Source organism: Thunnus maccoyii, chromosome 24, assembly GCF_910596095.1.
Source record: "Thunnus maccoyii chromosome 24, fThuMac1.1, whole genome shotgun sequence".
Lineage (NCBI taxonomy): Eukaryota > Metazoa > Chordata > Actinopteri > Scombriformes > Scombridae > Thunnus > Thunnus maccoyii.
In genome coordinates this window covers 13,861,422-13,889,109 of record NC_056556.1, presented here as the reverse complement: position 1 = coordinate 13,889,109, position 27,688 = coordinate 13,861,422, and positions in this window count along the sequence as shown.

Genomic DNA, 27,688 nt, shown 5'->3' with positions numbered 1-27,688 from the left:
CAAATATCCTGAGTGTATTAAAGCATTTATTGGAAATCATAACAAATCACATGATTACACAGTCCGGGACATCTGGACATTCTAGATTAGCACTCCAACTTCTGAGTTTCAATATTTTTTTCAGATCCTGGTGAATATTTGTGTTCACTGTGGACAACACAGACACAATTGCTTCCAGCTGAGAGGTGCTGAGCTAGCTCTCCACATGACCTTATCTTTACAATGCGCCACTCTGAGGCGATTTACTTCAAAAAAAAAATTGTGACACCAAATCCTGTTTAGCACAGAAAATAAATTGTGGATGTCCTGCGTCGCTGGTACTCCCATGCGTGTGGGTTTGGCCATATATGCGGTCTATATGTGTACAGCAGCATTTTGTGTCCCTTTGAAGTCAAAACTGTATGACTCATTCATTATCTGAGGAGGGTTTTGCTCCTCCTAGAGGTCATTGGCAAGTCAGGAAGAAACTTTGCCTCTTTGTGGTGTAGATACATTAAGCAAAAGTCTTTTTTTTGTGTCGCTCTATAAAAATATGGAAAAGGCGATTATGATATGAATTGCGAATCAATTTTAAATGTCTACTTTTAATGCTTTATTAGGTGCTAATCCTTGATTACCTGCTTTCTGTCCTCACGCCACTCCGGTCCTCATCTCATATTTGGATATGGTTAATCAAATCAAAGATTGATCACTGGTTTCTATGCCCAGACAGGTTGGGTGAGTGGAGCAGGCAGGTGGGTGTAAATTAATGCCGTCCCAACAGCATCAATTCATCCTTAATGTCCCAGCTGGTGTCAAACTGTCCACAGTGTGAAACATAAAGTCCCAATTATTCAAATGCAGCTATAAAGTAAACAAGGTTAAATAAATGAGGTTGAATGATTAAGTGCTTTGGTTATAGATAGGTATTAAGAACAAGTTCATTTCCACATCTTCTAAACCCACATGCGACTTAAATAGACACGCCACGCTGCATGAGTAAGCTCGTCTTTGTTTGGACACTTCTGAGCCACTATGAAATTGGGATAATGTGATTAATTCCCCTCATCTGCAATTATACGCTGTGACATAAAATTGTTAATTATCATTTGAGAACATAATATTATATAGGAGAGGTATGCTTTTGTGTATGTGTGTGTGCATCTTGCAAGGCTGAAGAGGTTATTTTCAAATTGTAATCTGTGACACATTAATGATTACCTGCATACAATTGTAGTTAAAAAATGCAGTCCAGGGTTTTAAAAGCTTAGTCAGCTTCAATCAGTACTATATTGAGATAAATGTATAATTTCAACAATATTTTTGTCATTTCCTTCTTGAACAACCAATACTGTCTGGCAGTTTTCTGATCCGCTGCCCTAAAAGTCATCTTTCTGATGTCATAAAGTTATCTCTTCCTAACTCTTTTCCCGCTTTGTCCCTTGGTAGTGGAACGACTTACTGTACTCAATGAATATAAATATAAATAATGATAAAAATCTATTTTTATGCCGTGCTGCATGCACCTGCGACCCTGTGTCAGGTGGAATTTGGAAATGAGCATTGTGGCACTTATTCTTGGCAGATTTTCCTTGATCTACTGTGGTTTGGATTGTACCTCGTTTGTTCAAAAGCATCTGCCAAATGAATAAATGTCATGTAAATGTAGTCTTCCCTTGTGCTCAGAGAATACAAATTTGTAATAGAAAGGCTGTTTTAGAAACCAGGGGCATGAAGTTGGTAAGACATGGCTGTTTACCACAAGTGTCCAACGAAAGGTTTTATTGTGTTGCATTTGGATTCTGAAGATTTGGGGCTAAAATATTTAAAGCCTCAAACCTAATTATGGATGACCCTTGTGAAATAAACAGGATTAATTTCTCAGACTTTAGAAAGATCCCTCCAGAGCAATAGAAGACATTATACAACTGTTTTCACAGTTTAGAGTAGTACTGTCCAATTGAGAACCATCATTTATTAGCCATAACCATCATTTTTCCCTAATTTTAAGTGTACCGTACTTGCAATGCACAGATGTTGTTGAGTTATTAACAACATACTTGGTTTTGCAAGATCATCAAATATCAATGTTCTTGTCTGGTGATCGAGTCGAAAAGTCTAGATATCTCAACTTCTGTTGTGCCATTTTTTTTCTTGTTCAAGTGTATTTTTCAATAAACTGGAAAATTCCTTCAAGGTTTGGTTCAGTTTGACAACAACTTGGTTAAGGTCATGGGAAGATTGTGGTCACGGTTATTGACAATAAATCAGGATCATGATGCAACCCGCAGTTCCTGTTACCATAGTCAGTCCTTTTTATTTGCCCAACCATCCACTCAAACCTCCTCCAGATGTAGTTCTGCAAACAACTTCATGCTATTTCCAAATCTGGTTTCTGAAAGAGAACAGGTCACTTTTCAGGAAGACATAGATAAAAAAAAACAACAGATGTTTTTCTGGTGAGACAAGTCAATAATTTTGTTCAATCTTGTTTTGTATGACATCATTCTTATCAACTTCCTTTTTATTTTGAGCAATTTACAACGATTTGAATTAGAAAACTTCACTTCTTCTTACTGCTAATCAGATTAAAGTAGCTGTAATTGTTAAAATCATTTAGTCCCTAACACTGGTCTTGGTAAAACAAGGTGTGTTCGAGCATACATCTGTGCATGTGTGTGTGGTTGCACGCTGACGCCTGCGCTCATTGTCAGGGGATTAAGTCCACTAAGCTAATAAAGGATTTTTGTAAACTCCAGATTAATTGGGATTAAACACTTAAACATTTTAGGTCTTGTTGGGGAGTGAAAAGACGGTGAGAGAAAACACTTTTCACTCCAGCACCGCTCACTGAGCCCTCAGGGAGAAAGCATTCATACATTGTGTGATGCCTGCCACTTAAGAATAAAGAAGGCTGAATGAAGGAGCCCCAAAGCATTAGCCACCTGTGTGTCTCTTAATACCCTTTTGTCTATGCTGTGTGTTTGAGTTCAGAGTTCTCATCAATCTTCTGCAGTTATTCCTTGGAAGAAGTCAACTGATAATCATACCACCAAAGTCTGGACAGCGAGTGTGTAAAATTGGACCTTTGTGCATGGATGTCCGCCAGTCTCCAACAACACCTTGGATAGTGTTGCGTGAAATGAAGAAACAGGGGAGGGATGTACAGTGGTGCAGCTGAGGTATTTTAGTGGGTATAAAAAGGGTTTAAAGTTGGGAGTGGTTGTTTTCAAAAATCCTTGCAACTTATCTGCCCAATTTCTTTTTGACAGTGAGGGCCGTTCCGCTCGGTTGCACTTTATTTGTGTCCACAAGCCCTATTAGCTTCTGAAGCTCAGGCTCTTCAAAGTTTCAACATTCACAGGAACTCAGAGTTGCTCTATACCTGTAATTGCTTTCTCATAGCCATATTTTGGCACAGAAAAGCTGTAATTGTATTGTAATTTTCTCAGTATTGGATTATTGAAGTTTAAATAAAGCTTTTTTTTAGCTGTCATTGTCATATTGATGATTTATTGTATTCATAATTATTTATAAGTCTTTAAATGTATCTTTTCCACCTAAATTGGTTATTTTCATGTCTTTATTTAAGTGGAAATGTTTCATGTCTCCCTTGGGGTTGAAAAACTTTTTACCACTCTCACGCTTATGAAACCTTCTTAAAAGTGCAGAACATATCAGGTCAAGCTGAAACAAAGCTGCATAGCTTCTGAAAAGCTTAAATTTTGGACAAAGTGAGGACATACATTCAACACGCTGTGCTGTAACAATTCACAGTTGAACTTTCATTAATCCCATAGAAACAGTATTTCTTCTTCTTGGCCCCCTGAAACCACTTAACCAGCTCCTCCACCAGTCATGCAAGACTCTGCTTCGAGCTTTACTCTTTCACACCAGGTCCAGTTGGGATAATTTATTTTCTTGACACATTGGATCACGTGCGCAGGAGTAGAGCTGGAACAAAAACATGCACGGCAGGTGGAACCTGAGGACTGTGTAGGGAAGCACTGTTACATAATTGGAAAGAATAAACAGATTAATGAATGGGCAAAAGAGCTAATCAGAAAATTAACCTCATGAACCTGAGGCTGTGTTTCACACACTGTATTTGTAGCCTCATAGTGCAGTTACTACATGTCTCAGCCAGTCTGAGCCAGGCTGCTGTATATTGTTCTGAGGACAGGTTGTTTCTAGAATGGTTTGCTATTACTGTTGCTACATTGATTTAACACTCAAATTTTTAGAAAATATTATAGTTTTTGAAATAGTTTATTTCTTTCAGAATTTCCAACAGAAGCAGGCCTCTCAGCTGTAGCAAGCTAGCTAATTAAACTGACATTAGCTACATGAATTAATGCTGTCTTAGGCTAACTAACTGCTAACTGCTACCTCTAAGTAACTAGTTTTAAACACGACAAGCCTGTAATAGATATATGTTGAGCTACAAGAATGAGGCTAAAGCTGCATGTTATCATCCTCACCAGTTGATGAATCATTTAGAAAACACAGAAATATTACTGGAGTGTAAAACTCTTTGCAATAAAGAGCAAGGAAAGGTTTCACAATTGATGTGCTATTGTGAACAGGGCTTTTGTAAAAAGTATAAAATGCTTGTTGGCCTCGGAAGTAATTTTGGGTAACAGGAGGTGACTTGTTAGCCGGACACGCTAATGGTTTCAGCTTACACTAGAGCAGATAAACACACAGTTTAATCCACGCCCTTGTATTTTTGGTGTTGGGAAGGGTAATAAGACACTTTCTACAGCCCTGTGTACACCACTTCAACATGTGGAGAAATCCAAAGCTTGACAGACCTGCTGTGCAGAGTTACTGTTGCTAAGCTATGATTAGGCAATCACTGTTCAGGGAGGGGTTTAACCAATTTTCATTTGGCATGCAAGTGTTACAGTTTGACGCACATGTGCAAGAATCCTTTTATGAAGGGAAAGTATTGACACAGATTGCTTTTTAGATGAAGAGATATGAACACTTTCACATAACTTTAGCTTGTTCAACTGGAGGCTCCTGGCTAAGTACGGTGAACTCCCAGGATGCCACTTACAGGTACCTCATTACTCTATTTGCTATCTTATCGGCGGAGCTAGAAATTTCAGCAATGTCATGACTGACCCTTGGGGCTGTTTGGGATTTTACAGTCTGTAAATTATATTTATGCACGATGAGAGTGGCGCCACCTGAAAGACAACTGTCTCTTGCTCGCTGTTGCTGCACTGTAGACAAACATGATGAAACAACGCACTTTAGTCCTTCACCTATTCATTACTCCCACTCCCACCGGGCACAGATGTATCAAAACAACAGGAAATTGACAACAGGAGATGACAGATGACAGATGTGTGTGTGCTTGTCTTTATATTTCTGCACGTACGTTCCACATCAGGGTGTATAATTTCTATGTGTCCCTGCTGTTTGCATGCAGTCCAGAAATGGCCCACGGGATAAACACCTATGGACAAAAACTGCTCTCCCCCAGCCTTATGATTCGCTTGATTATCCATACTGCTCACCTCCAAGTGACATGACACAATATGAGAAATGATGAATACAGCCACTCGTCAACTGTATCAGCGGTGACGGGAATAAAAAAGACAAACAAACATGAAAAATCCTCAAATAGGAACTTCTGTTTGAAGAGGTATTATTGAAAATGCCTCACTGAGCTTTATTCAGATTCTTTGTCAGCCTTCAAAAGCCTGTTCTCAAGGGGTTTAGTATCAAATCCTGGACATGACAAGTAATGGCTATTTATAGTGCAAGAAGTGTTGAATAATAGCTTATTAGATCATTCATTCTGAGCTGAACATCTCAGCGTGACAATGAGGTGATCCTGGTTTTGTCTTCTGTTTATTTTTAAGGGAAAATCGTGTTTGATGCTACTGTTTACTGACAAACATCAAAAAGCCAACACAGGAGGTTGGTGGAATTATCTTTTTCTCCCTTTTTCCGGTCCTTCTGTACCTCTTATACACCACTGTGTACATTAGCACCGCTTTCCTTCAGCTGTTTAAATCCCACCAGTTGTTTAATGGGCAGGAGAATAGGAACATGACCAAGTACAGGCCTTTTCTGGCACCGTTTTACAAGCTTTCATATAAACATGACTCTGGGGTCAAGTTGTCGCTAAATGTTCTTCAGTGATGTGGAGGATGAGAGTGTATGAATACAGGACTTTGTGGGAGTAATCCCTCCATTGCCATTGCAGTGGTCGTCATTTTTTCTATCTTTCCCTATACACCTGCTTCCCTTCTTTTTCTCTCATCTCTCAATCCATTACTCCTTTTTTAAATTCTGGTCTCTCTTCACTTCCCCCTCTTTCTTTTATCTATCTCTAGCCCCTCTCTTCTGGTATTCTCTCATGCATGTCCCTTCCATCGCACCCGTCCGCATTTTTCTGACCACATACACAGTACAGTGAGGACACCGTATGACTGCAAGACTCACTTTTCTCCCTCCCTCCCTCACACACACACACACACACACACATACACACACCAGTAGGCTCATGCAGGGTTTTATCACAGTCAGCACTGAGCAGTTTGACAGTGAGGAACGAGCCTGGTTCCCCAGTTTGAAAAAGAGGATTTCCTCTGGGGCATGGTTTCTCAAACTATAGATTTGATCCTTAAATAGTGCATAGTGGTAATATACTTTAATGATTATTTTGGCCAGAATGAGAATCTAAATTTCTTATTAAGGTCACAGGCTACTTAAAGCTTGAGAACTGTTCCGTCTTGGTTGTCCTGGATCCTTTTAAACAATTACTGAGGATAAAGAGCTGTTGGGGTTTTGTTTAATCGACATCTGGTAAAGTATTAAAACAAAACATAATGGGAAAAAGTGGTAATTGCAGGATAATTGTACATCAAATTTCCCTCAGTCCTCTAGATTCGGAGACTAAAAACGACTACATTTCATTTGTTACAGGAAGATTACATTATTTTCTTATTAAAATAATGTCATAGTTTCACTTCAAGGTTTGATCTTTAAATGACAGGTGCTTAGAAAACTCAGTGACTCAGCCATCATGTGACTTTTTTGCTCACTATATACTGATACTGTATTTATAATATGCTGTATTTGTTTTCTGCCTGTTATTTTAATGGCTTTCCTGCCTGCCTGAAACAGATATTTTGACCACTGTGGGACTAGATGGTGAGATTAAATATAAAGCAAGCTCTCTCTAGTAGAGCTGTACAGCTGACAGAGGAGTTTTTTTTTGTCACCACAGCAAGACAGGAGATTCAAAGTGAAGCTTTTCACCGATTTGTTGAACATTTTTAATAAAAACTGGGAGGGGAAAAAAACAAAACATGCCATTACATACTTAAAAGTTTAACTCCCAAGCTGTCAACCGACCCTCCCTCCAAGGTTCTCTGGAAAAAACAAAGAAATGACAGTCCTATTATACCAAGACACTGTGCCAACTGTTCGGGAGACACCGGACGGAACAACGGGGCCATTATCCATAATTAATAGCCCTGTGGTTGTTTTAAGCACCAGGCCTATGCATATTTTAAAGAAATATTCAGTGAATATGTTATGTATAGGACTTGTAAGAAGATTGGACAAAAGGAATCAGCATCCCAGAAACTGATGTGAACTTCACTTCCTAGTGTCTGCACATTGCTCCCTCCCAGAGTGCTCAGTTGCTAGGGGACCAGAAGACTAATTTGGCCATCGCATTGAGTATGCAGTTCAAAGGCTTTCCAGAGACATTTTTTGACTATCATTGCAGGCCAGAGACAGTCCAAAGGGAAACATAAGCAATTTGTCACATCAGGATTCATGCATTCGTGGTATCTCGGTGCTATTTTTGATGAGACAACAGATCTTGTTAGGGATGTCTTGTAGGCTACACAGGACCGTATGAATGTTTTACAATACATGTAGATAATAATAAACACACAGACATATTGTTGTAACTGCCCAGAGCTGTTGTATTAAATTGACATAATTAGCCAACAAGAAGGGAGTGAGTGAGTAAAATTAAATTAAAGCTGCTCTTGAATCAATATTTTGATATTTGCAATGGATGAAATGACTATGTGTAATGTGTATGGAAAGATTTTGTGTCTTTGAACAGCAACTTTAATGTTTTGGTTCAGTTTTTCTGGCAGACAGACAAAGTTAACAACTCACTGGTGAAAATATTTGCAAGTAAAAGTAGCCAGATATTTCCCCTGGAAGTTGGTGGAAAGCAAGAAACACCTCCAAATGAATCATTACACAACCATCATAACTATCTACTTGAAAAAAAAAAAAGAAATTGAAATTGCACAATATTTTCTGATTCAGATATGTTATGTGAAAGGGGTTGTACATAGTGACAAACCCACAGATGATAAATACAATTATGCAGTTCTACAGAGTGATTTAGTCTCTTTGTAGCAACTAAGTTAGCAATTATCTGGTCAACATAGTGATTTAACCTCTTAGTAGCTACTAAGTTACTAACTAACTGGTGAACATATAGTGTTTTAGCTCCTTAGTAGCAATTAAGTTAGCAACTAGCGGGTGAACACAGTGTTTTAGCCTCTTTGTAGCAATTAAGTTACTAATTAGTTGGTGAACATATAGTGTTTTAGCTCCTCAGTAGTAATTAAGTTAGAAACTAGCTGATGAACATAGTAGAGCATTTAGTAGCTAAAACACCAGACATATCCTCATGAGCTGGTGGAGAACAAAAAAGAGCTAAAGGGAGAGTAACTACTAGATGATTCATCATTTGGACAGAAACATGACTCAAAATGAATGCTAATGTCGCTCCATGAATGCTGATGTGTAAATAAGTTCTTCTGCCACCAGTGAAAAAAAATATTACAGAAGTTTTTTTATTTGTATAGCCAAATATCACAAATTTACTTCAGGGGGTGTTCTTAAGTTAGCTGTGGAATCATACTTTAAAAATGCTAACATTATTTTAAGAAATTTAAATAAATAAATAAAGAAGTACAATAAATAAATATCAAACCATCATACGAGATGACATCCCATACTCAGCTTTCCTACAGCAGCTGGTGAGCGTAATGTACCTTATGGGGGAGCCTTGCATGTGATCCTCACAAGGCAGTTCCTACCCCGAGGCAGCGATCACACCAGCCCTTTCATCCCTTGACTTTTGTTTTGCAGCACCTTCGTGGCACGATCAGAGTGTCAGCACATTCACAGGCACTCAACGTTGTCCTTCCAGCACACAATCAAATCTGTTTTGATGCTTCCAGCTTGTCATTTAATGCCTCAGTGAGGTACATGGGCAGGCACACAAACATCATTTTCAAGAGGGACTGCGTGAATAAAAAAAAATAAAAAAATAAAAAAAACGCTGTGAGACAATAAATGCCTGCAGCAGAGAACACAGCAGGAGTTCCGTTGATGGGTAGATGCCTGAAGCGCTGACAGCTTTCAAGAGACAGTGATTGCCTTGTTGGCTTTCTCTTACATTTCAGGACTGAAGTAACTGCTTTTGTAGTCAGAGCAACATTACAATGTATTATACATATTCTGACACACTGTGTACTTCAGTGCTGTATTGCAGCAAAGCATTAGGAAAACTTTTCTCACCATTCTTAACTCAGATGTGGATAATTGGATTTGTTAAAAATAAAGGAATTCTATGATTAAAGGCTACCCTCTGTTGTTTATTTTCTCCTCTCATATTTCATGTTTTGCTTTTGTTTCCCATGCTGACTCAATAACTTCTCCTCATTTGCAGGGAGCCGAAAGGACAAACACAGGATCTCTTACACAATACTGGAACACACACAGTCTTGCTTGGACGCATGAACACACATGCACAGACACACGCACACACACTGAGTTTGGCTAACAACAGTGCCCTCTCCTCTTTCATTAGATCCATGCACAGGTGCAGAGCGTGCTCTGTGCTGATGAAAAATAATTTATCAAAGTCTGTGGTGGCATTGCAGCAACCTTTTTCTCCAAATGTCACCTTCAAAGGGGACTCCTTGCTCACGCATTATTGTTCTAAGGCTACAGAGCCCAGAAAGTGCCTGGGGCAACTAAATGAGGTTCCTATTATGAACGCTATGATTAAGTGTCCCCTGGTGCAGTAACAAATCCACAGCTCACCTCACCCCACCTTTAATCTACATTGTCTGCCTGAGAAAAAGGCAAAGTCACTCTTCTCACCTATCAAACTTGTTCTTAATTGATCGTGATTTTACTTTGTTCAAGACTTTTATGGCCCTTTAGTGGTTCTGGCATAAATGGTGCTGTGGTTTCTTACTCAGTAAGTGTAACCTGAACTGAACAGCACCAGTGGTTTCAGGTAGCAACACTGTCTCCTACAAAATATGTATTTGCTTTAACAAATGTGTTTTTGCTGCCTGGATTATAGTAGTGTGACATCCTTATATTGCAGAGACATCACAGAGAGGTTAAGGTGGATTGCTGGGTGTCTTAGAAGACTGGGGTTAACGTCCTGGGTCCAGTGTGTTGGGAAATTTAGGCCATTAACACACTTGTTTAAATGGAAACTCCATTGTTTTTATACATTACTCATCATAAGTAGCACTACTTAGTTGTGCAATGTTCTCTGTGAAACTGGCGGCACATTTCTTAAGTTTCTTAAGGAGCAGACAAAAGGAAACTCACTTCCCATCCATTTAAATTATAAAGGGGGTGAGGTGTATTCACTTGTAGTCATGAATTTGATGCCTTGTCTGACCTAGGAGTAGCGACGCTCTGAATGCTGTTGTTAGCCTGCTAGCCATGCTAGCTCCAGGACTTTAAGCTAACAGGCCCACCTATGCTATTTCCTCTCCTGTCTAATAACCCTATTGACATTAGGGTTATTTTCTAACCATAGTGATGTCACTAGGGGGTGCTGTCATCAGGGTTATCTCCACTTTGGCTTGGACACTAAAACTTTTCAATGACACTTACCACTAAGGGTAAGGGTAAGTCTAATGAAATATATGCTTTCGAGCTGCACTGTGGGAGGTGTAGGATTCAGTGTATTTATAGAGCTTGACCCAGGGTTGCAGAAAGAGAGTTAGCTGTGTGAAATCACATTGCTGGTCTGAAAAAAATAGAATTCATAGCATGGTTTAAGATGTGCATCTTTTTATCCTCTTGTCCAAGTGCTATTAAGCAAGGCACTTGGTTCCCAGCTGCTCTGATTGCACAAGACCCTGGTTATACTGAGCAGCTCCCATATGAGGCTGTAATTTTATACACGAGAGGCTGCGTGCTACTCTCAAAAACAGGCAAATCCCTTCCCTGGAGTGTTCAACTGGGTAAAGATCTGGCAGTTTAGACAGCTGTGGCATTAGTTTGATATGGTTTTCATGTTCATCGAACTGCTGAATGACCATGCCCCGTGGATGACAGCGCTGTCATCTTGCGAGAAAGCACTTGCATCATGGGGAAACTGTAAAAACCTATAATAGAGTGAAGGCGATCATTATTCAGCTGTGCTTACCTTGCCCTCAAGGGGGTTTTAGTGAGCGAGCCAGAGAAATGCACTTCGCCTGCTTTCATGAATCATATCTATAAGTTAGTGAAGTGTGTCCTCTACTTTGGCAGCTACAGTATATGTATGATTCAGCACTGTGTGAGATAAGCCAGCCACGCACCAAGACACCTTTTAAAAGAAGCGGGAGAGAATGCTGAAAGAAAGAGGCTTCGTGGACAGGTAATGGACAAAAAGGAAGTAAAAGATTGTTAAATGGATGATTCATTTTCTAACATTTAACTGAAAAACTTCCAGATGTGCCTGCATGGTGCGGTTATCTACTTGGCGTCCCCAAGGCTTTGCACAATCAAGTTATTAAGAAGCCTCTTAAATCTACTCTCCGACAAACTACAAACGTTTTACTGAAGTTAAATATGACTTTGAGTCCATTCCTAAATGGGGTCATGCTGGGAGCAATGCACTGACAGAAAAGAAAAAAACAACTCTGCTTTAGATTATGTATTATGACTTCTGTTACACTAATGCATTTAGTCTGCACTGCTTTTGTTTATGGCGTTGTACACATTGAGCAGATAAGAGTCGAAGGATCCTGCAGCCAAATTTTGACGGCAAACTTTTTTATGTGCTGAAGGTTACCGGGGTTGTTTATTTTCCTCCTCCTATAGTAGAAAGAATCAAGACTAACTGAAAGAAGAACGCTGTAGCAGCAGTGGATGGAGTAAAGATTGGAGTAGAATGGCAGACCAAAACAGGAATTTGAGCAAGAACACACACACAATAGTGCGCAGTATCAGAGAAGAGCAGAGATTAGAGCAAAGCAGAGAGGAACATGTTGGAAAACATCAGAGATCAGAGGGAAATGGTGCAGCATGGGAACAGAGCAGAACTGAAGCTTTGCAGTTATGTCAGAAATCAGCAAGAAAACACATCTGGTGCCAGTATGGAGGTGCAGTGGATGATTGGCTGTGTGCAAATAGTGTTTAAGTACATACAACCGAGGTAGAAAAGCAGATAAATACTGTTTTAGCACTGACGTTGGTGAATTCAGATAAAAAAAGTGTAAAGCTTGATCATGTTGATTGATTGTCGCTGAAATTTGCAGCCTACTTGGCCCAAATCTACTCTAAATCTACTCTAAATTGATGCTCACAGCTGTTCTTGCCCAAAGGCTGAGGACATCCAATATGTTTGCCAGAGGCTCCGTTATATCACTTCACCATCTGTAACAGTGGTTTCCACTGCCTAAGGACCCAAACTGTTATCCTTTTAATGAGGCACATACTGTATGGGATGTGAGGTGAGCTGAAAAGAATTAACTGCAATTAACTAGCTGGTAGAAAACCAGCAGGACTTTGCATCCTTAAGACTGAGCTTTAAATCCAGCGCTAAACTGAACTGATACACCTAAGCCGCCCTAAACCGAACTAACTAGCGATTCCCTAGCTGCAGATGAAGAAGCATCTGTTGCTGTGTAGTGAAACGGCCAGAGACAGTTACAATGAGTGCCTCGGCTCTTTTGAGGAGGTGAGCAGACCATTGTGAAGCAGAGCGATTCCTCATTGGTCTTTATTAGTTCCACAAGAATGAGCAAGAGCAGAGGTCAGTGTTGAAATGCTAAAAAAAGACAGGGAACGCCTCACTTGGAAGGATTTGATGTCATTAGATAAAATAAATATGATAGGGATGAAATACATGAGAAGTGAAGCTGATGCATGACTTCAATATTTATATCATTAGACTCATACACCACTGAAATTTTTGCCTTTTTTTGGATATGGTTTTCTTCTATGTCCATATCCATAAAATGTAGATAAAACAATGACGCCCACTGGATGATGGCAGAACATTTTTTAAGTTGAGTTACTGGCTCTACATATTAAAACTTTTCTGTAAGTGTTAAACTACTCAAGGAAGTTATGTAATTGTCCTTGGAAAAAGATGAACATGAGTCTAAATTAGCAGCCCGGGTTTCGGAATGAGTAATGTTATGTAAAAATAATTTCATTAGGAGTTCCCTGAACAGAAGCAGCTGAGCACCGAGTCTTTACAAATCAGTTAGACAAATCATATCATCAGACGGTGAATACCTGGAGGTCTTCTTTTATGCGTCAAAATGTGTTTTTACATCCTTTCCCAAGGCTCACAGGTCAAAGCCTAGCTCAGCATTGGCACTATTTGTTTCAAACATTTTTCAGATGTGAATCGAATCACATAAAGGCTGATGTTTTAAAGAAAAGTGGGGAATGTGATATTGCAGATCTGAAAGATTTATTCATGTTCAGTGTAACTGTGTTTGCAGTAGCTGGTGAACTCAGATCATAAGGCAAGGCGGATGCAAGTAAAGGCCACATAGATTTTTACATTCCTTTAAAATAAGTCATTTCAGTACACTTTCTCTGAGAACGCCCTTCTATTCAGGTTATGAGCACCCACAAGATACAAGAAAAAGTATCTAAGTCCTTAAAAAATGCCAATACTTATTCTCAAAGTAAATTCAATTGCACCTGGACATGCAAATGGACATGCAAAGCAATCCATTGTGTGATATATACAAAATGAACTGTCCTTAGCCTTTGAAGGAAGCACATTTCAGTGTTGAATTTCAGTGGTATTCTACACTAGGCCCACAGTCTTGGGGCCATACTTTATATCAGTAGACTAATGCTTGACTAGCAGAATGTAGTCAAGAATTTTACTGGAGTGCTACAGTTTAGAGAAGCTTCACTTTCAAATATCAGTAATGTATACTGACAAAAACATGAACCAGGTATAAAATGCTGACACATTTTAAAGCAACAGTTAGAACACTAGTGTAAGCATACGCTGACGTCTGGACAGTAGCGTTGAGAAGTTGCATGAGCTCAAGCTACAACTTTGCTGATGACAGATTACAGATTAGAGGGCTTAGCATAATGTAATATTTCTCAAGGAGATATTGTTTAGTGACTTAGTCATTGTAGGCAGGCTATCTGCAGTGTGCAAGTTCTCACTGTACTCACTGCAAACAGTTTGACCTCTTAGCTTTTAGCTTTACGCAGTCATCAGATCTTACCATTTTCTAGTTCGATGTTGAAAGGGAAGGGTAGCACACACCAGCAGTATATGATAAGCATCAAAACACTCATGCCTATGGTGCATGATGCTGCATCAGGATACGTCTGTATTATTTTCTAGCCTTTATGTGTATTAGCATTCCAGAGGCATTTTTATGAAACAGCACATCCCAGCTATACCGTGCCTTCACTACTTTTGTCTGGTGTGTGGTACAGGTGTCCAAAGTTTCGTAATGAGGCTTGGGCAAATACGCCTAGTGTGTTGTGTGTGTTACCACTGGCATGATAAACTAGAGAAATTCAATGTACTAGCATATATTTTAAATTGTGATAACACAAGAAAGTAGATGTTTTTGGCCAGGTTGCCTGTAATACAAATGACACATCAGATAACACAAGTGTACATGTGCGTAGTCCTTATTGTTATTGTTGACAATAGAACTGTGTGACTGGGTTCACCAAAGATAAAACATTCTTTAAAGACCAGTTTAACAGCAGCTGAAAATATTGTTTTTGCTTAGCTCCAGTGGTTTAACTTGTCATCTTGTGTACACCAGGGTGTGTCTGTATACCTTGATATCACTGTTGGGTGTGGGTACAGGTGCAACAGAACAGTGGATGTGGTCAGAGGTGTAGCCTTGACCCTTTCAACCAGAGAGGGGAGTGAAATACATGCTTTCCAGCCTGGCATTAAGTTACTCTTTAAATACTTGTGCATAAATGTATTAGATTAGAATGAAATGTTTTGCCTCTGCCAAAAATGGTTTGAATTCTCCATACATAATTCTACATTAAAAATTGCATAACAGACCAGGCTGCATTATTATTAGGTTTGATTCTGAATCTTTGTCCAGTTAAAGACAAAACTAAACTTTCTGCAATTATTTTTGTAACAGTGAGGATTATATTTTGTACATAATTGCCGTCTGTATCACATAAATTCATGTAATTGCATAACAGGACTATTTTGAGACCACACTGGCCAGTGTTTCTCTGGAAAGAACCCAAAGAGCGCAGTGGAAACTTTATCTCTTCATGCTGGCTGCATGCGGCGAAGTCTCAGTGCAAAGCGAGGAGGAAGGAGGACGGGAGTCAGCAGGAAAGGTTGCTTTTGTCAGAGAAGACGGCTGATGTGGATTCCTCACTGTAGCTCCTAACGAGAGCCCCCGCAGGCTTCACGCCTGTGGCAATGCTTCAAGGTGACTCAATTTATCCTAAAATGCCATACGTGAGGACTACCTTTGAGATGTAAATAATAGAAAAGTGCAAAGAATTCTGACATTACATAGGTGTAGATCTCCATATTTCAACGCGACAGGCTGAGGATTTCATGTACATTCTGTATAAATGTTTCAAAGAACCCCACGTGGTCGCGGCAGGAGCCTAGTAGCTGAGGAGGCAAAATCATGGCTCAAAGGCTGCTGTTTGAATCCCCAAACCACCTGGAAGACGCAGACCTGGGAAATGAATGAAACATGCTCATCCTGCCCTGAAAAAAACATCTGTGACGGTGCCTGGTTGCCTGAAAAAATTTGTGAAATGAACATGATGTCTCAAAATTTTGTCCAAACATGCTTCATGCACAAAGAAAAGTTACAGAGACATTTTTCTTACATGAAAGGTTTATGAAGTACACAGGGATAACACACCGGAAAGCGAGGATGAGCATGGCTTGCTAGAGAATGGGCATATACATTTGTCTCTGAGGTGTCTGGTTCAATTCTCAATGCATCTACTGATGCTTTTGCCACAGTGAGAATTTAGTACTGGCTTACTGCATATGTAGGTTTGTCTGACAGGCTCACAGGCTTTAAAATTAATTAATAATACAGCTCTCAAAAACACTGCTGCATCGACAAAGATAGTAATCCATCAGCTTGAATGACATGTATTTTGTTTTGCTCCAGAAGCTTTACAACGCCACAGAGATGGCAGTTAACAAGCGTGTCCTGATTCTGCTGGAACTGAATGTGCAGCGATCATTTCACTCTATTGATTTTGAGTGAAATACCATTTTAAAGAAAACACTAACCCCCTGTAGGCTTGAAAAGTGGCCATAAAAAGTTTGCCCTGTACTGCTGCTGTGGTCAGCTTGAATTGATGTCAGTTACAATGGATTCTTATGGTGACAGAAAAAACTGAAGTAGTATCCAGTTTTTTATAGCCGTCTTTCAGGTCTAAAGGGGGATACTAAAAAAATAGATTTTGTGTTATTTAAAATGATGGATTATGTTTGTCAATGCAGTAGTACACCTCTAGAGGATGTTTGTAATAGATTTCAGAAAACAATAGGAGGTTGTGACCTTCAGGAAACTGAGCAAACCTTTGTTGCCCAAGACTGCAGCAAATGCACTGCTGGGTCTTGGTTTTTCATGGGTTTTATTAGCAATGACAAAAAACCCCCACTGGTATCAACATATTTACCAAAGTATCTTTAGTTTAACGACAAATTTAACCAAGAATGTTCCACCTTTCCTTTAGCTAACACGTGGCGACGGTACGTCCAATTCAAGACACTGTGTTACCTTATAATCCTTTTGTCTACACGTGACTGTACTGTATTTTGTACTTGTGAGTCTGTATGGGTAGATGTGCCCTTGAGCAAGCTACTTACTTTTCTCAGAGGTCAAACATACTGGCCAGGAGTAAAGTGTGACTTTATATGGCTGGAAAACCCTCTGAAACCACTTCTTTCAACTACATGGGAATTAACTCTGGCTGAACTGTGTCAATTTGTAAATGTACTGGCATTCAGTCAAGTCTACTTTCTACTTCCATATTTCATTATCTGCCTTCTTGGCTGCCTTTGATCAGCTGCATTATGCACATTGTAATGTTTAAGAACATCACAGGATATGTGCTGTATAAGTTTGTGAGCTCAGGAATGAGCTGAGGAATGTTCTATATAAAATAGCAAAGCAAAGACAGCTGGCTGACAGTTCCCCACATCAGACACAGGCATTAAACCACGGCTCCAAATGAGCTATCTGCGTCTGGTGGCCTTGCCACGTTCAGCAAGAAGCAGGAAGAGAAGTCGCAGTGTTTCATATGAAAGCTGACAGCTCCCCACATAGGCTGAGGTTAAAGAAGTGTTAAGTTTTTCTTTTTAAGGGGTTTTCTAAACCTTTTATCAGTATGAAATAGTATCTTGAAGGGATAGAGAAGCCAGAACTTTGAGAGTAGCTACTTTCCAACCAACTGAAAAATTGATTATTCCAATCCCTGATCTTGTAGAGTACTTATTGTATGTTTGAGGATTGGGATTTGCTAATTTCTCCCTAGTGACTAAAAAATGCCACAGATGTGCTCCATATCAAGGTACTTAACTGCCTCATTCAACTACAACTGCTGGATGGAAACAAACAGATGATTTGAAATTGTTAAATGTGCAAGAAATACGTGGGTTTTCTTGAGGAGTTAGTTTAAAGTTATTTAGTTTTAAAGCAGACTAATAGCAGTTACTGAAAGTGCAATGGCTCTCAGTACCAGTCAAAGGCTTCCGATGAACATATTAGCATATAAATCACTAATGTTCCTCTACAGTGACGTCACCTCCAATTAGAAATTTCATAAAAAGCCTTGGCACAAAATCAGCGGTTTGCAGAGTGAAGTATGGGTAACAACAGGTTCCTGCTAATTGAAACAGGCGCAGCTGTGCATCGCTGCACTGCCTCCCTTGTTGCACATGCAAATCCCATTGATTGGGATAGTTACTGCTATAGATAATCACCAAGCTGTTTTTCGGTGGCGCTTATACATTTGAATATGGTAATGAAGTCACTTGAGGGGGGCTTTAATAAGGGAGGTAATCGATAAGGCAATTTGAGCTAAACAGCCGAGTTAATCTCTTGTTACACGTGTGACACAGGTAATGAGTCATTGGTGTTGTGAAGGAGGGCGTAATGAATGCATTTATCAAACATTTTAAATGGGAAGCAAATTAACCGCTAGCTGTATCTCTTTCAGTTGCCTTACAGCATAATTGCTGCACACAGGGCTGTAATTGGGACAGTGTGTGTTCATATGTCACTGAAAAGGTGGCAAGGGCTATTTTAAAAATGTATCCGTGTCAGTGTCACAGGCAGTAAATCTACTAATGGTTGGCTCCTTCTTTGCCAGACAGGTGACTGTCTGGTAAATGAGGTGATATAATTATGCAATATAAAATAGTTTGGAATTAAAAGTAAGAAGGATGCAAAAGCCCTCTTGATCAAAGAACAAAAAATGTATTTGGGATATTATAATAAATACTGCATATTTTTATGGGCAAAAAGACCAAAGTGTAGCTGTTGCATGCACTTTTATGGTCAGAAATCTACTTATATCACGCATAATGCAAATGTATCCAGTGCTGGAGCTGTAAGATACAGGTCCTCATAAGTCTACTTGTCACACCAGAGAGAGTTTGAGCAAATATTTGTGTTTATTTTGGATCAATCTTCTATTGTTTGCATGTATTTTGAATTACCCTTTAGTTATGTATGTTTGCTTTGCATGTTGATTTGCTTTGTTTTCTTTGCATGTGTTTTGTTGAACCTCCCTGCGATTATCCTTAAGCACCCACACCTGTGCAGTGATTTCCAATCAACCACTGAGGCGACTAGGGAGGTGGAACGGTACCAGAGTAGGAAGTACATATGGGCCACCTGCCAGAGGTCAACATGGAGAAGGAAGGAAGCGCAGGAAGCAGTGTGGGGAACAGACAACATTTTTAGTAGCCACGGCCCAACCTGGGATCCGAGCAGGTGGCAACTACCACAGCTGGAGGCTGAAGCCAATGTGTATGTACCTTATAGTGCAACACCAGTGATGGCAGCTAGATGCTGGTTCCAACTGACTCCCATTCAAAACGCGTCAACTTCTCTTTAGAATTACTAAATCATTTTTTTCAACGAGTCATTATGGTCTCAATCGCCAAATTCAGGCCCTCTAATAAGTGTGCTGCTGGTAATTTTGGAAATTATTGCTTTGTTAATAACATTTGAAGACTTATATTTGCTTCGATGTCTGCCGTTGGGGCATTAATTGACAACTGTGAATGACAGCTGGCTCACCTGCTGCTCTCCCCGGCTCTCTCACTGAGTCAGACTTTGGGCGTAGGGCGTGTTTCCAGAGCATGAAAGGCAACACCTCGCACTCCTTATTTGGATGGTCCTGGCTCCAGTGGAGAAGATGGCGCCTACCATAAACAGCAACTCTGGGTTTCACACTGGCTCCAATACAAACCAATGGGTGATGTCACACCTTGCTATGTCCATCTTTATATACGGTCTATGGATCCAAGTCAGGTGGGGCGAGAGCAGATTTGATTAATCAATCAAATCGGGTTGGGTAGGTTGCTGTTTTTCAGGTTCAAAATGTGGGTCTGTAAGGACTGTAAAGCAATTTGGTTATAAGTAGCACCCACAAAATTCAGCATTTTCAAGTATCCCAAGATGACTAAGAGTCTACAGCCAGTGACGCAGTGAGGTTGAACTTAATTAGGTACAGTTGTGCTTGATATTTAGCGATATGATGATGTTTAGGAGGTATGTTTACCATTTTCACCATCTCAGTTTAGCATGTTTTTAAATCACCACTAAACAAAAAATACAGCTGAAATTAATGGGAATATCAGTTTTATAGGTATTTGGTCATAAAGCAAAGTATTTGGCAAATTAAATTTTTGATCTGAAGATGGTGCTTGATGGTAAGTTAAGGCATCACCAAGGGTATTACAGTTTATACTAAGGGGACATGAATGTCTCAACTAAATTTCATTGCAATTCATTCAGTAGTTGTTGGGACATTTAACTCAAAACCACACATATCATCCTCACTGTGGCATGAGAGGTAAAGTCAGTGGATCACCAAAGTCATTAGGTATGACTTTGCAGGAACCATGGATGTCCATACCAAAATTTTATGCCAATCCATCTGGTAGATGTGGAGATATTTCTTTGGATAAGTGGCAACCTTATCTTGCAGTGAGCTAGATGAAAAGTCAAGGGATCACCAAAGTTAGCGGGCTTCATTCTCTGGGGACCAAGAATATTTACACAAAATATACAGCAACCCATCCAATTGGCTTTGAGATTTTTCAGTCTGGACCAAAGTGGTCAACAAAATGACAGAAGCATGCTGCTAGCGTGGCTAAAAATCAAAAACAGTGGGAGACTGCAGAAGTAGCTGTGGGAAATATTTGTATTCAGTACCTCTAATGCAACCCAGTTTTAAATGGACTACATGAGGGTATGAAAGGCCAGAAGATCTAATCTTGGTGAGTCTAGCTCTCTTTAGGTGGAACAATAGTCTTTATATGACAGTTTGAATATTTTTTATGCAAGATCGGGACTCTATTGGTCGATTAAAAAGGTGAATAAAAAAAAAAAAATCACATTGTGCAGCTTGAATCTCCATAAAAAGATGAATGCAAAGAGTCTGTTCCCCAGTTTGATCTGTCACATATGCATTGTTCAGCCTTCAGTTTTCATAGGTCACACAGTGAGTGCTGTTCCAGAAGTTCAGCTGCGCTGCTGTCTCACCACTGATTATGTCCATCCAAGCTTGATGCAAGAACAAATCATGTCCCTGAGGGCACACTCCTTGTTTTTTTTTATGCTGGAATAAATTAATAGGCAAGAAGAGAATTTTAACAACTGACTTCTTTTTTCTCCTGATGTATGTTCTGCTGTATCTTACAAGGCTGACATACTTTAAACTAGGATTTAGATGGAGACAATAATCCTAGCCCTGCAGAAAGGAATTTATATGAGTATTAACAGCATTCTTTTTTACTTGATACGATGAAGTATCATCAAGGCAAAATTGCAAATGCGTGTCATAAAAGTTAAATAAAGGGCTTTCAAAAAGGTTTTATTACTTGTTTCTGATTCATTATCTTGTCTGGTGGTTGCATGTGTGTGTATGAATGTATGTATGTGTGTGTGTGCATTGGGGTGCGAGTGTGTTTTGCAGTGGCTAAGGGGCCCATTGTGGCACGCTAAAAGCCAGGTTAATGCTTTCCATGCATAATCTGAAAGCTGGGGCAGCGGCAGCACATCTCCTCTCATTTAAATCTCACCAGCTTGTGTAACATCTTTTATTCCTTGAGTGGCAGCTCTCCTTTGGTTTTTTTCCAGCAGCTGCTTCCCTCCACAGTCGCAGTGATAAGCATGTTCTGTCTCGCAGCGGGGGCTAAATGCTGCATCAGGAAGTTTACCCCTTCTCCATTTGAAACATGCTCTCACCGCTTATCTACACAATATAATGGCACCACAGGTACTGCAGATGGAGGAGTGCATCCTCATTGACTGCGGCATTGATTTTAAATTAGCATCGCTGTAACCGGCCTCCGCAAGAACATTTATTCAGATTACGTCGTAGGGAACAGAGTATGCAATATTTCAGGTTGACACCTCTTGTTAGCTCCAATAAATCCATGTGTCCATGTTCTTTCAACTATGGACTTCTAGTTATGGACTGCAAATTCATTCGCACTTCTGTATTTCCCAACATTACATTACATTATAAATTAATGTTAATTCATATATAATCAGTGCTGTCATTATTGGGGTGAAAGTTGGTTACAATTTTAGGTACATACAGCTAGAGAAGTATTTTTTTCCATGATGCCTAACATATCTAGCTACATCCCAAGGCAATTTAAGATAATTTAAAGCCACTATGTGTAGAATTGGAAAATTTGCATCTTTGACACCCCCAAGTGGTAAGTATCAAAAAACACCCATGGACAGGAGCATGAATGGGCTGCAGGCAATGCATAAGCAGCACCAAATTTCCCTTGGACTGTCTCATTTTTCTACCAATAAAAAGTTATATCATCAGAATAATTTGAAAGATGCTAATGTCACACTAACAAAAATCTGAACATGGTGGCTTTAATGTAATTAAACTGCTAAAATACATGAAAAATAACTCTCTTTGTTGGCATGAGTGCTACTTTCTGAAAGTCATCAACTCTTACACTAGTCAGCAAACATAAGTATATGCAGAATGTGTTGATGTCCACGCATTATAAGATTATTATCGGTCGGTGACTGGCAACCTAAACAATGAGCTCAGTCACTTAGGTATGTCTGTCTCAATTTGTCTCTTTCTCTCTGCACTCTCCTTGTCAGCAGTTCCTACCCTCTACATAATTTGAATAACCTCCCACCGCTGCAGTTTACCGTTTGTCAGAAGGACAGTCATCATTCACTTGGCTTGGCTCCACACGTCAGGAGAAGCCTGGCCGCCCTTCAGTCAGGAATGTGGTTGATGTATTTTCAAAAAGATCCCTGCTGGGAAACTGTGGTATCTGTTTTGAAGCCCTTTAAAAAACTAATATGTCACAGTAATCAGTAATCAACAGAGTAATTGCTACTTATGAAAATGTAGCTGTAATCAGATCTGGGGCATTATCCTTGGTTGACTGCAATTACCTTTTTTTATAATCTGATTAGAAAACTATTGCAGTGATGTTTCCTGACAAACGACTTGCAATTACATTTTTATCCCAATGGGTAAGGTATTGCAGCCATAGCTATTCCCCAACACCAATAACAATAAGACTTGTTTAACTACACCACTTTTATCAAGGCAGCAAGGGGTCATATTCTAGTTGATTAGCAGTTATCATAAGCCGCTTTCAGACATGGAATGCGTACAACTGATGGCTTCATCCATCTGTTGAAGTGATGGCCTTTTGTCATTCAGACATATAGTGTCTTTTACGTTTATGTTCTTTGTGGCTTTATTCAGACATGACAGGACATTTATGGAAAGAGCTACTTAGACAATGTCTGGCACCTGGTGCATGAAGGGGAGCAGAGAGAGTGCAGAGATGAATTTGAAATGTTATGAGGATGACGACGGTTTTATTTTCGTTCACAGCCAGACTTAAAAACTTATTTTGCTGTTTTCATTAATGACCATAGTGAGTCTCACAGTAAATCCACTGATAAGATTTTGCATCAGTTTCATCATTTAACATTATTAGATACTGAATTCTCCTGCTTGTTTTATGAAGTTTGACAAGCACAAGCATTGATTGACCGAATGTTAAGTTGAGACTCTCATTAGCTCACATGCTGTATGTATAATTAAGTATTTTGCCATTTATTCATCCATGCAGTGGTCACTGAAAAACTGAAAATATAGGGAGAGTACTATTTTTTTATGCCCCAGTCGCAATGTAAAGGGAAAGACTGATTTAATATGAGTAAAAATCGACTCTTTCACAGTGTTTTATCATATATTAAACTTCTTTTATTTACTTTGTGCGCAAGAGATGAAGATAGAGATAATACATTCATGACTGGGATCTTAGAAAGTGGAGCAAGATGCACAATTCTTTCTCTTTCCCTGTGCATGTTTTACCTTGTGATGCTGTAGTCTTTACATTAATCTGATGGTGTTCAGTTCAGACATATGAAAGCATTACAGATATGTTATAGATCCAACAGCATAAGATTGCCATCTTCAAGTCACGCGGAAGCTTATCCAGACATGAGATTGACATGTTAAATTGCCATCAGATTTATGTAAAGGGGTGCGTGTTTGAAAGGGGCTATAGACCTCCCACCCTAGAGTCAGTCCCATGATTTGATTGTATGTGTAAATAAATAAAGCATGACTGCTCCATACATGTCCAACTTTTTCCCCCTTCGGTCTGATTTACATCAGCTCCAGCATGTCAAACCAACCGAACAAGGACTTTTTCTTTCACGTCCACGATAAGCCTGACCTCTCCCGATGGAACTTAACACCCTTGTCGCCTCCATCGCTGCTGATGTTGCTGCGAATTAGTGTTGGGTGTTATTTCCTGCCCCAGGTGTCACCTCTTAGGCCGTGCCTTGCCCTTTTATCTGTGTAATCACTGGGCAGCGTACTGAGATCAGACACACTGTCCGAGTGACTCCCCTCACAGGAATGTGAGTGCTCAAAAAACTCAAAGATTATCTGAATGGATGGGAAGGCGTTGTGTGTGTGTGTGTATTTGAATTTCGGCTTGTGTTTAAGTGACTGTTTTGGGCAGAGTGTGCAGTGAGTGGTTGAGTGTCAGAACTGCAACTTCCTAGCACAAACACTGCTGGCAGCTCTCCATAGTAATCAAATCATATGTCACGAAGCCCAGTGTGTTCCAGCTCTGAAGTTCAGTCAAGTTAAAAGTCATGTGGGTTTGTGTTTGCGCGCGTCCCAGATGTAGCTGTGCCTGTGCCACGGCTACAATGGGGTCACCAGGGTGCCATTCATAGTCACAGTTTGTGACGGGTGTCTGACAAGCCCCACAGGAGACTTCTTGATGTGCTGATATAGACAAGAATGTTTTCTTAAAGTGTTTTGCAGCGGGGAAAAAAAAAATAGGAAAAACTGCAGGTCAAGACACACACACTCAAAATTCACTGAAAAATTGTTCCTCTAGACAGTTTGGTCTGCACGCTATCCACTGGATATAACATGACTATCTTTTTCTACTTACAGGAAAAGGCATACTATGCAGTATTTTACCAGAAAAACAATGTATAGACTCATACAAAGGTAATGAATCATCTGAATCATCACTTATGGCCCACTAGGAGTGTGTATGTATCTACAGAGACCCTGCCTTCTGCCTGTATTTTCTTCTTTTCTTATTATTTTGCTGTGTTCGGGACGATTCTGGGCTGCAACCTTTGGGCAGTGGGTGTGTAGTAACCAGCCAATAACAGTGTGCAGGATGTGAGGTCGGGGCTCGTAGCATAGCGACCAGGTTGCATCTCTGTTTTTTTTTTTTTATGTGCTTCAGTGTAACCCCTGCTTCTCCGTCTCTCTCCTCTGCTGTGCGCTGCTCCTCTGCTGTCAGTGTGTCTGTTTGACTGACATGCGCGCACACGGAGTAGAGAGGCCACAGCGGACAGGATGGAGCTCTGAATTCACACAAAATCCGGCAATGCAGCACTTTCCCGCAGGGTTGTGCGGAGGTGTGGGCATGTTTATTTGTGCTTTAGAACGTAACTGCCGTGACACTATCAGAAAATAATGTTTTATTCATCTGAATCATGGCTTTTTCTCAACAATGCCGCTCCCTCTCTTCATTCATTCTCTAGCTCGCTCAACCACCACTTCTCTCTCTCTCTCTCTCTAGCTTATTGAGCCGGGGAGGAGGAGCCAACTTTGAATGCTGTGTATTTACAAACAACAACCAACAACTCCTGCATAGTATGCCTTTAAAAAGACAGTAATAAATTATAAGTTAGGGCAGGTAAAGTAAAAGAAAACAGCAAGGGACTGATAAATCACAACTGAAAAAACAAAACAACAGATAAAAATTGCACCGGATAACAAACCAATATGACAACAAAACTCAGCAAGCAATATCTCCTCTTCACTATGTGCTTGCCACATTGCATTGCAGGCTTTCTTTTTCACTTCCCTGAGGCAAGGCTTTCTCATTTCATCCTTTTTATTTAGGCAGAGACAGATAGCTAATCCTGCAAAATAGATTATGTTATTAAGGAAAGTTTTCGACTGAATGGTCATAATCAAAAAACAAACATTAGTGTATTCGCATGGAAATTGTTTGATCTTTTATCAGCTAAGCTTTGTTGAGGTGATGTGTCTTGCCTCATTAAACGGCTGTAATGTATTACGTTCAGTGTAGGTCCACTGATGATCATCAGCTATGTGAGTCTTCTTTCTTAGCCATCATGCGTCACATCACATCAGGTGAGGCGATTAACGCTGCAATGCTGATTCACCCTCTGACAAGCTCCGTATAGGCAGGTGTTGTCCCATTGTTGCTACTGTTTGCTCAAGTGTGCAAGAAGGGACATCCACTGTGTCTGATGTTAGCATTTCTGTGAAATACCATGGTAGGAACAACATGTTATTAGCCATATCCACATACAAAAACCAACACTCTTTCTTTTACTTATTGGTTCATAAGAATCTAATTGATTGAAGTTTTCTCCTGCTGAGCAAGTTTCATGGAAAAAACAACTGATGTGCTGATGTAGACACCATTATTGAATCCAACTTTGTTAACTTTGAACATTTCCAAGCAACTAAAATTATAAATAAATGACTAAAACTCAATAATCTGCAATAATCATTTGTTGACTGAGAAGGCAGAAACAGTTTAAAGCAGGAGACTAATTAATGTTCACAACCTGGAAACAAGATGAAAAGCCCAAAATATGAATTAATTGTATCTGACAGGTGTAACCTACTTATTTTCCACCTGACTTTTCACGAGTAACTTGATTCCAATACTAGAGGTCCTGATGTAGAACTATTAAGTTGATCAGCGCAATATGATACGCATGAAAAGTATAACGATTAGATAGTTCTGAAATTGACTTTGATCACCTCTCTAGGGGAGAGCAGCAACTAAAAACGAGAAGCCTGCTACCTAAAGGTCTTCTACATTGTTCTTTAATAAAGAAAAGGAGAAGACATTAAGAAAGGTTCAATATAAGATGTGTTAGCCTTGGAGTTTAGCAAATGTATATATATATAGATATTTCTCCCAACTACGAAGGGCATCTAAAATGGAACCGACTATCACATCCCAACCCAAGGAGCAATAATTAGATATTATAAATATCAACTGCATTAATATTACAAGGATTAATTCTAGTAAAAATGCAGTCAAAGATCAAATATGTATTTAACATCTTCCTGAGGCACAAGCTACCAAATATTTAGCAGACACAGTACGTAATAGGCAGGAAGGAGGGATGCAAGGTAGAAAGAATAGATAGATGAAGAATTATTCATCATTTTTGAAACAGAAGCTGAAGCAGTAATCATCATTTATGAAACAGAAGCTGAAATTTCTCCAATTTGTTTCAGCCTGGCAGCTGCCTTGTTGAATATATCCGTTTGAACTCAGCACTGCTGCAGTTTCTCATCATGTGGAACATTTCTGTACTAATCTGCCAAATAAAGGATGAATGAGCGAGACATAAGAGAGGAGAAAGTGCTTGGAAGCCTGTAAAATGAAATGTCACTAATTTCATATTGCTAAAAGCAACAAGTCTATTTGAGTAATGAATGAATGCGTTCCGCTGGATTCCTCTCTTTTCCTGGTGTATTTCTCACCTAACATTTTTTGTGAGCGTGTGTGTGTGTGTGTGTGTGTGTGTGTGTGTGTGTGTGTGTGTGTAAGGGGGAGAGCTATCTCATTTGTCTCTATTGCAAACCCTAAAGCTAGGATAAATGAGTTTAAATGATA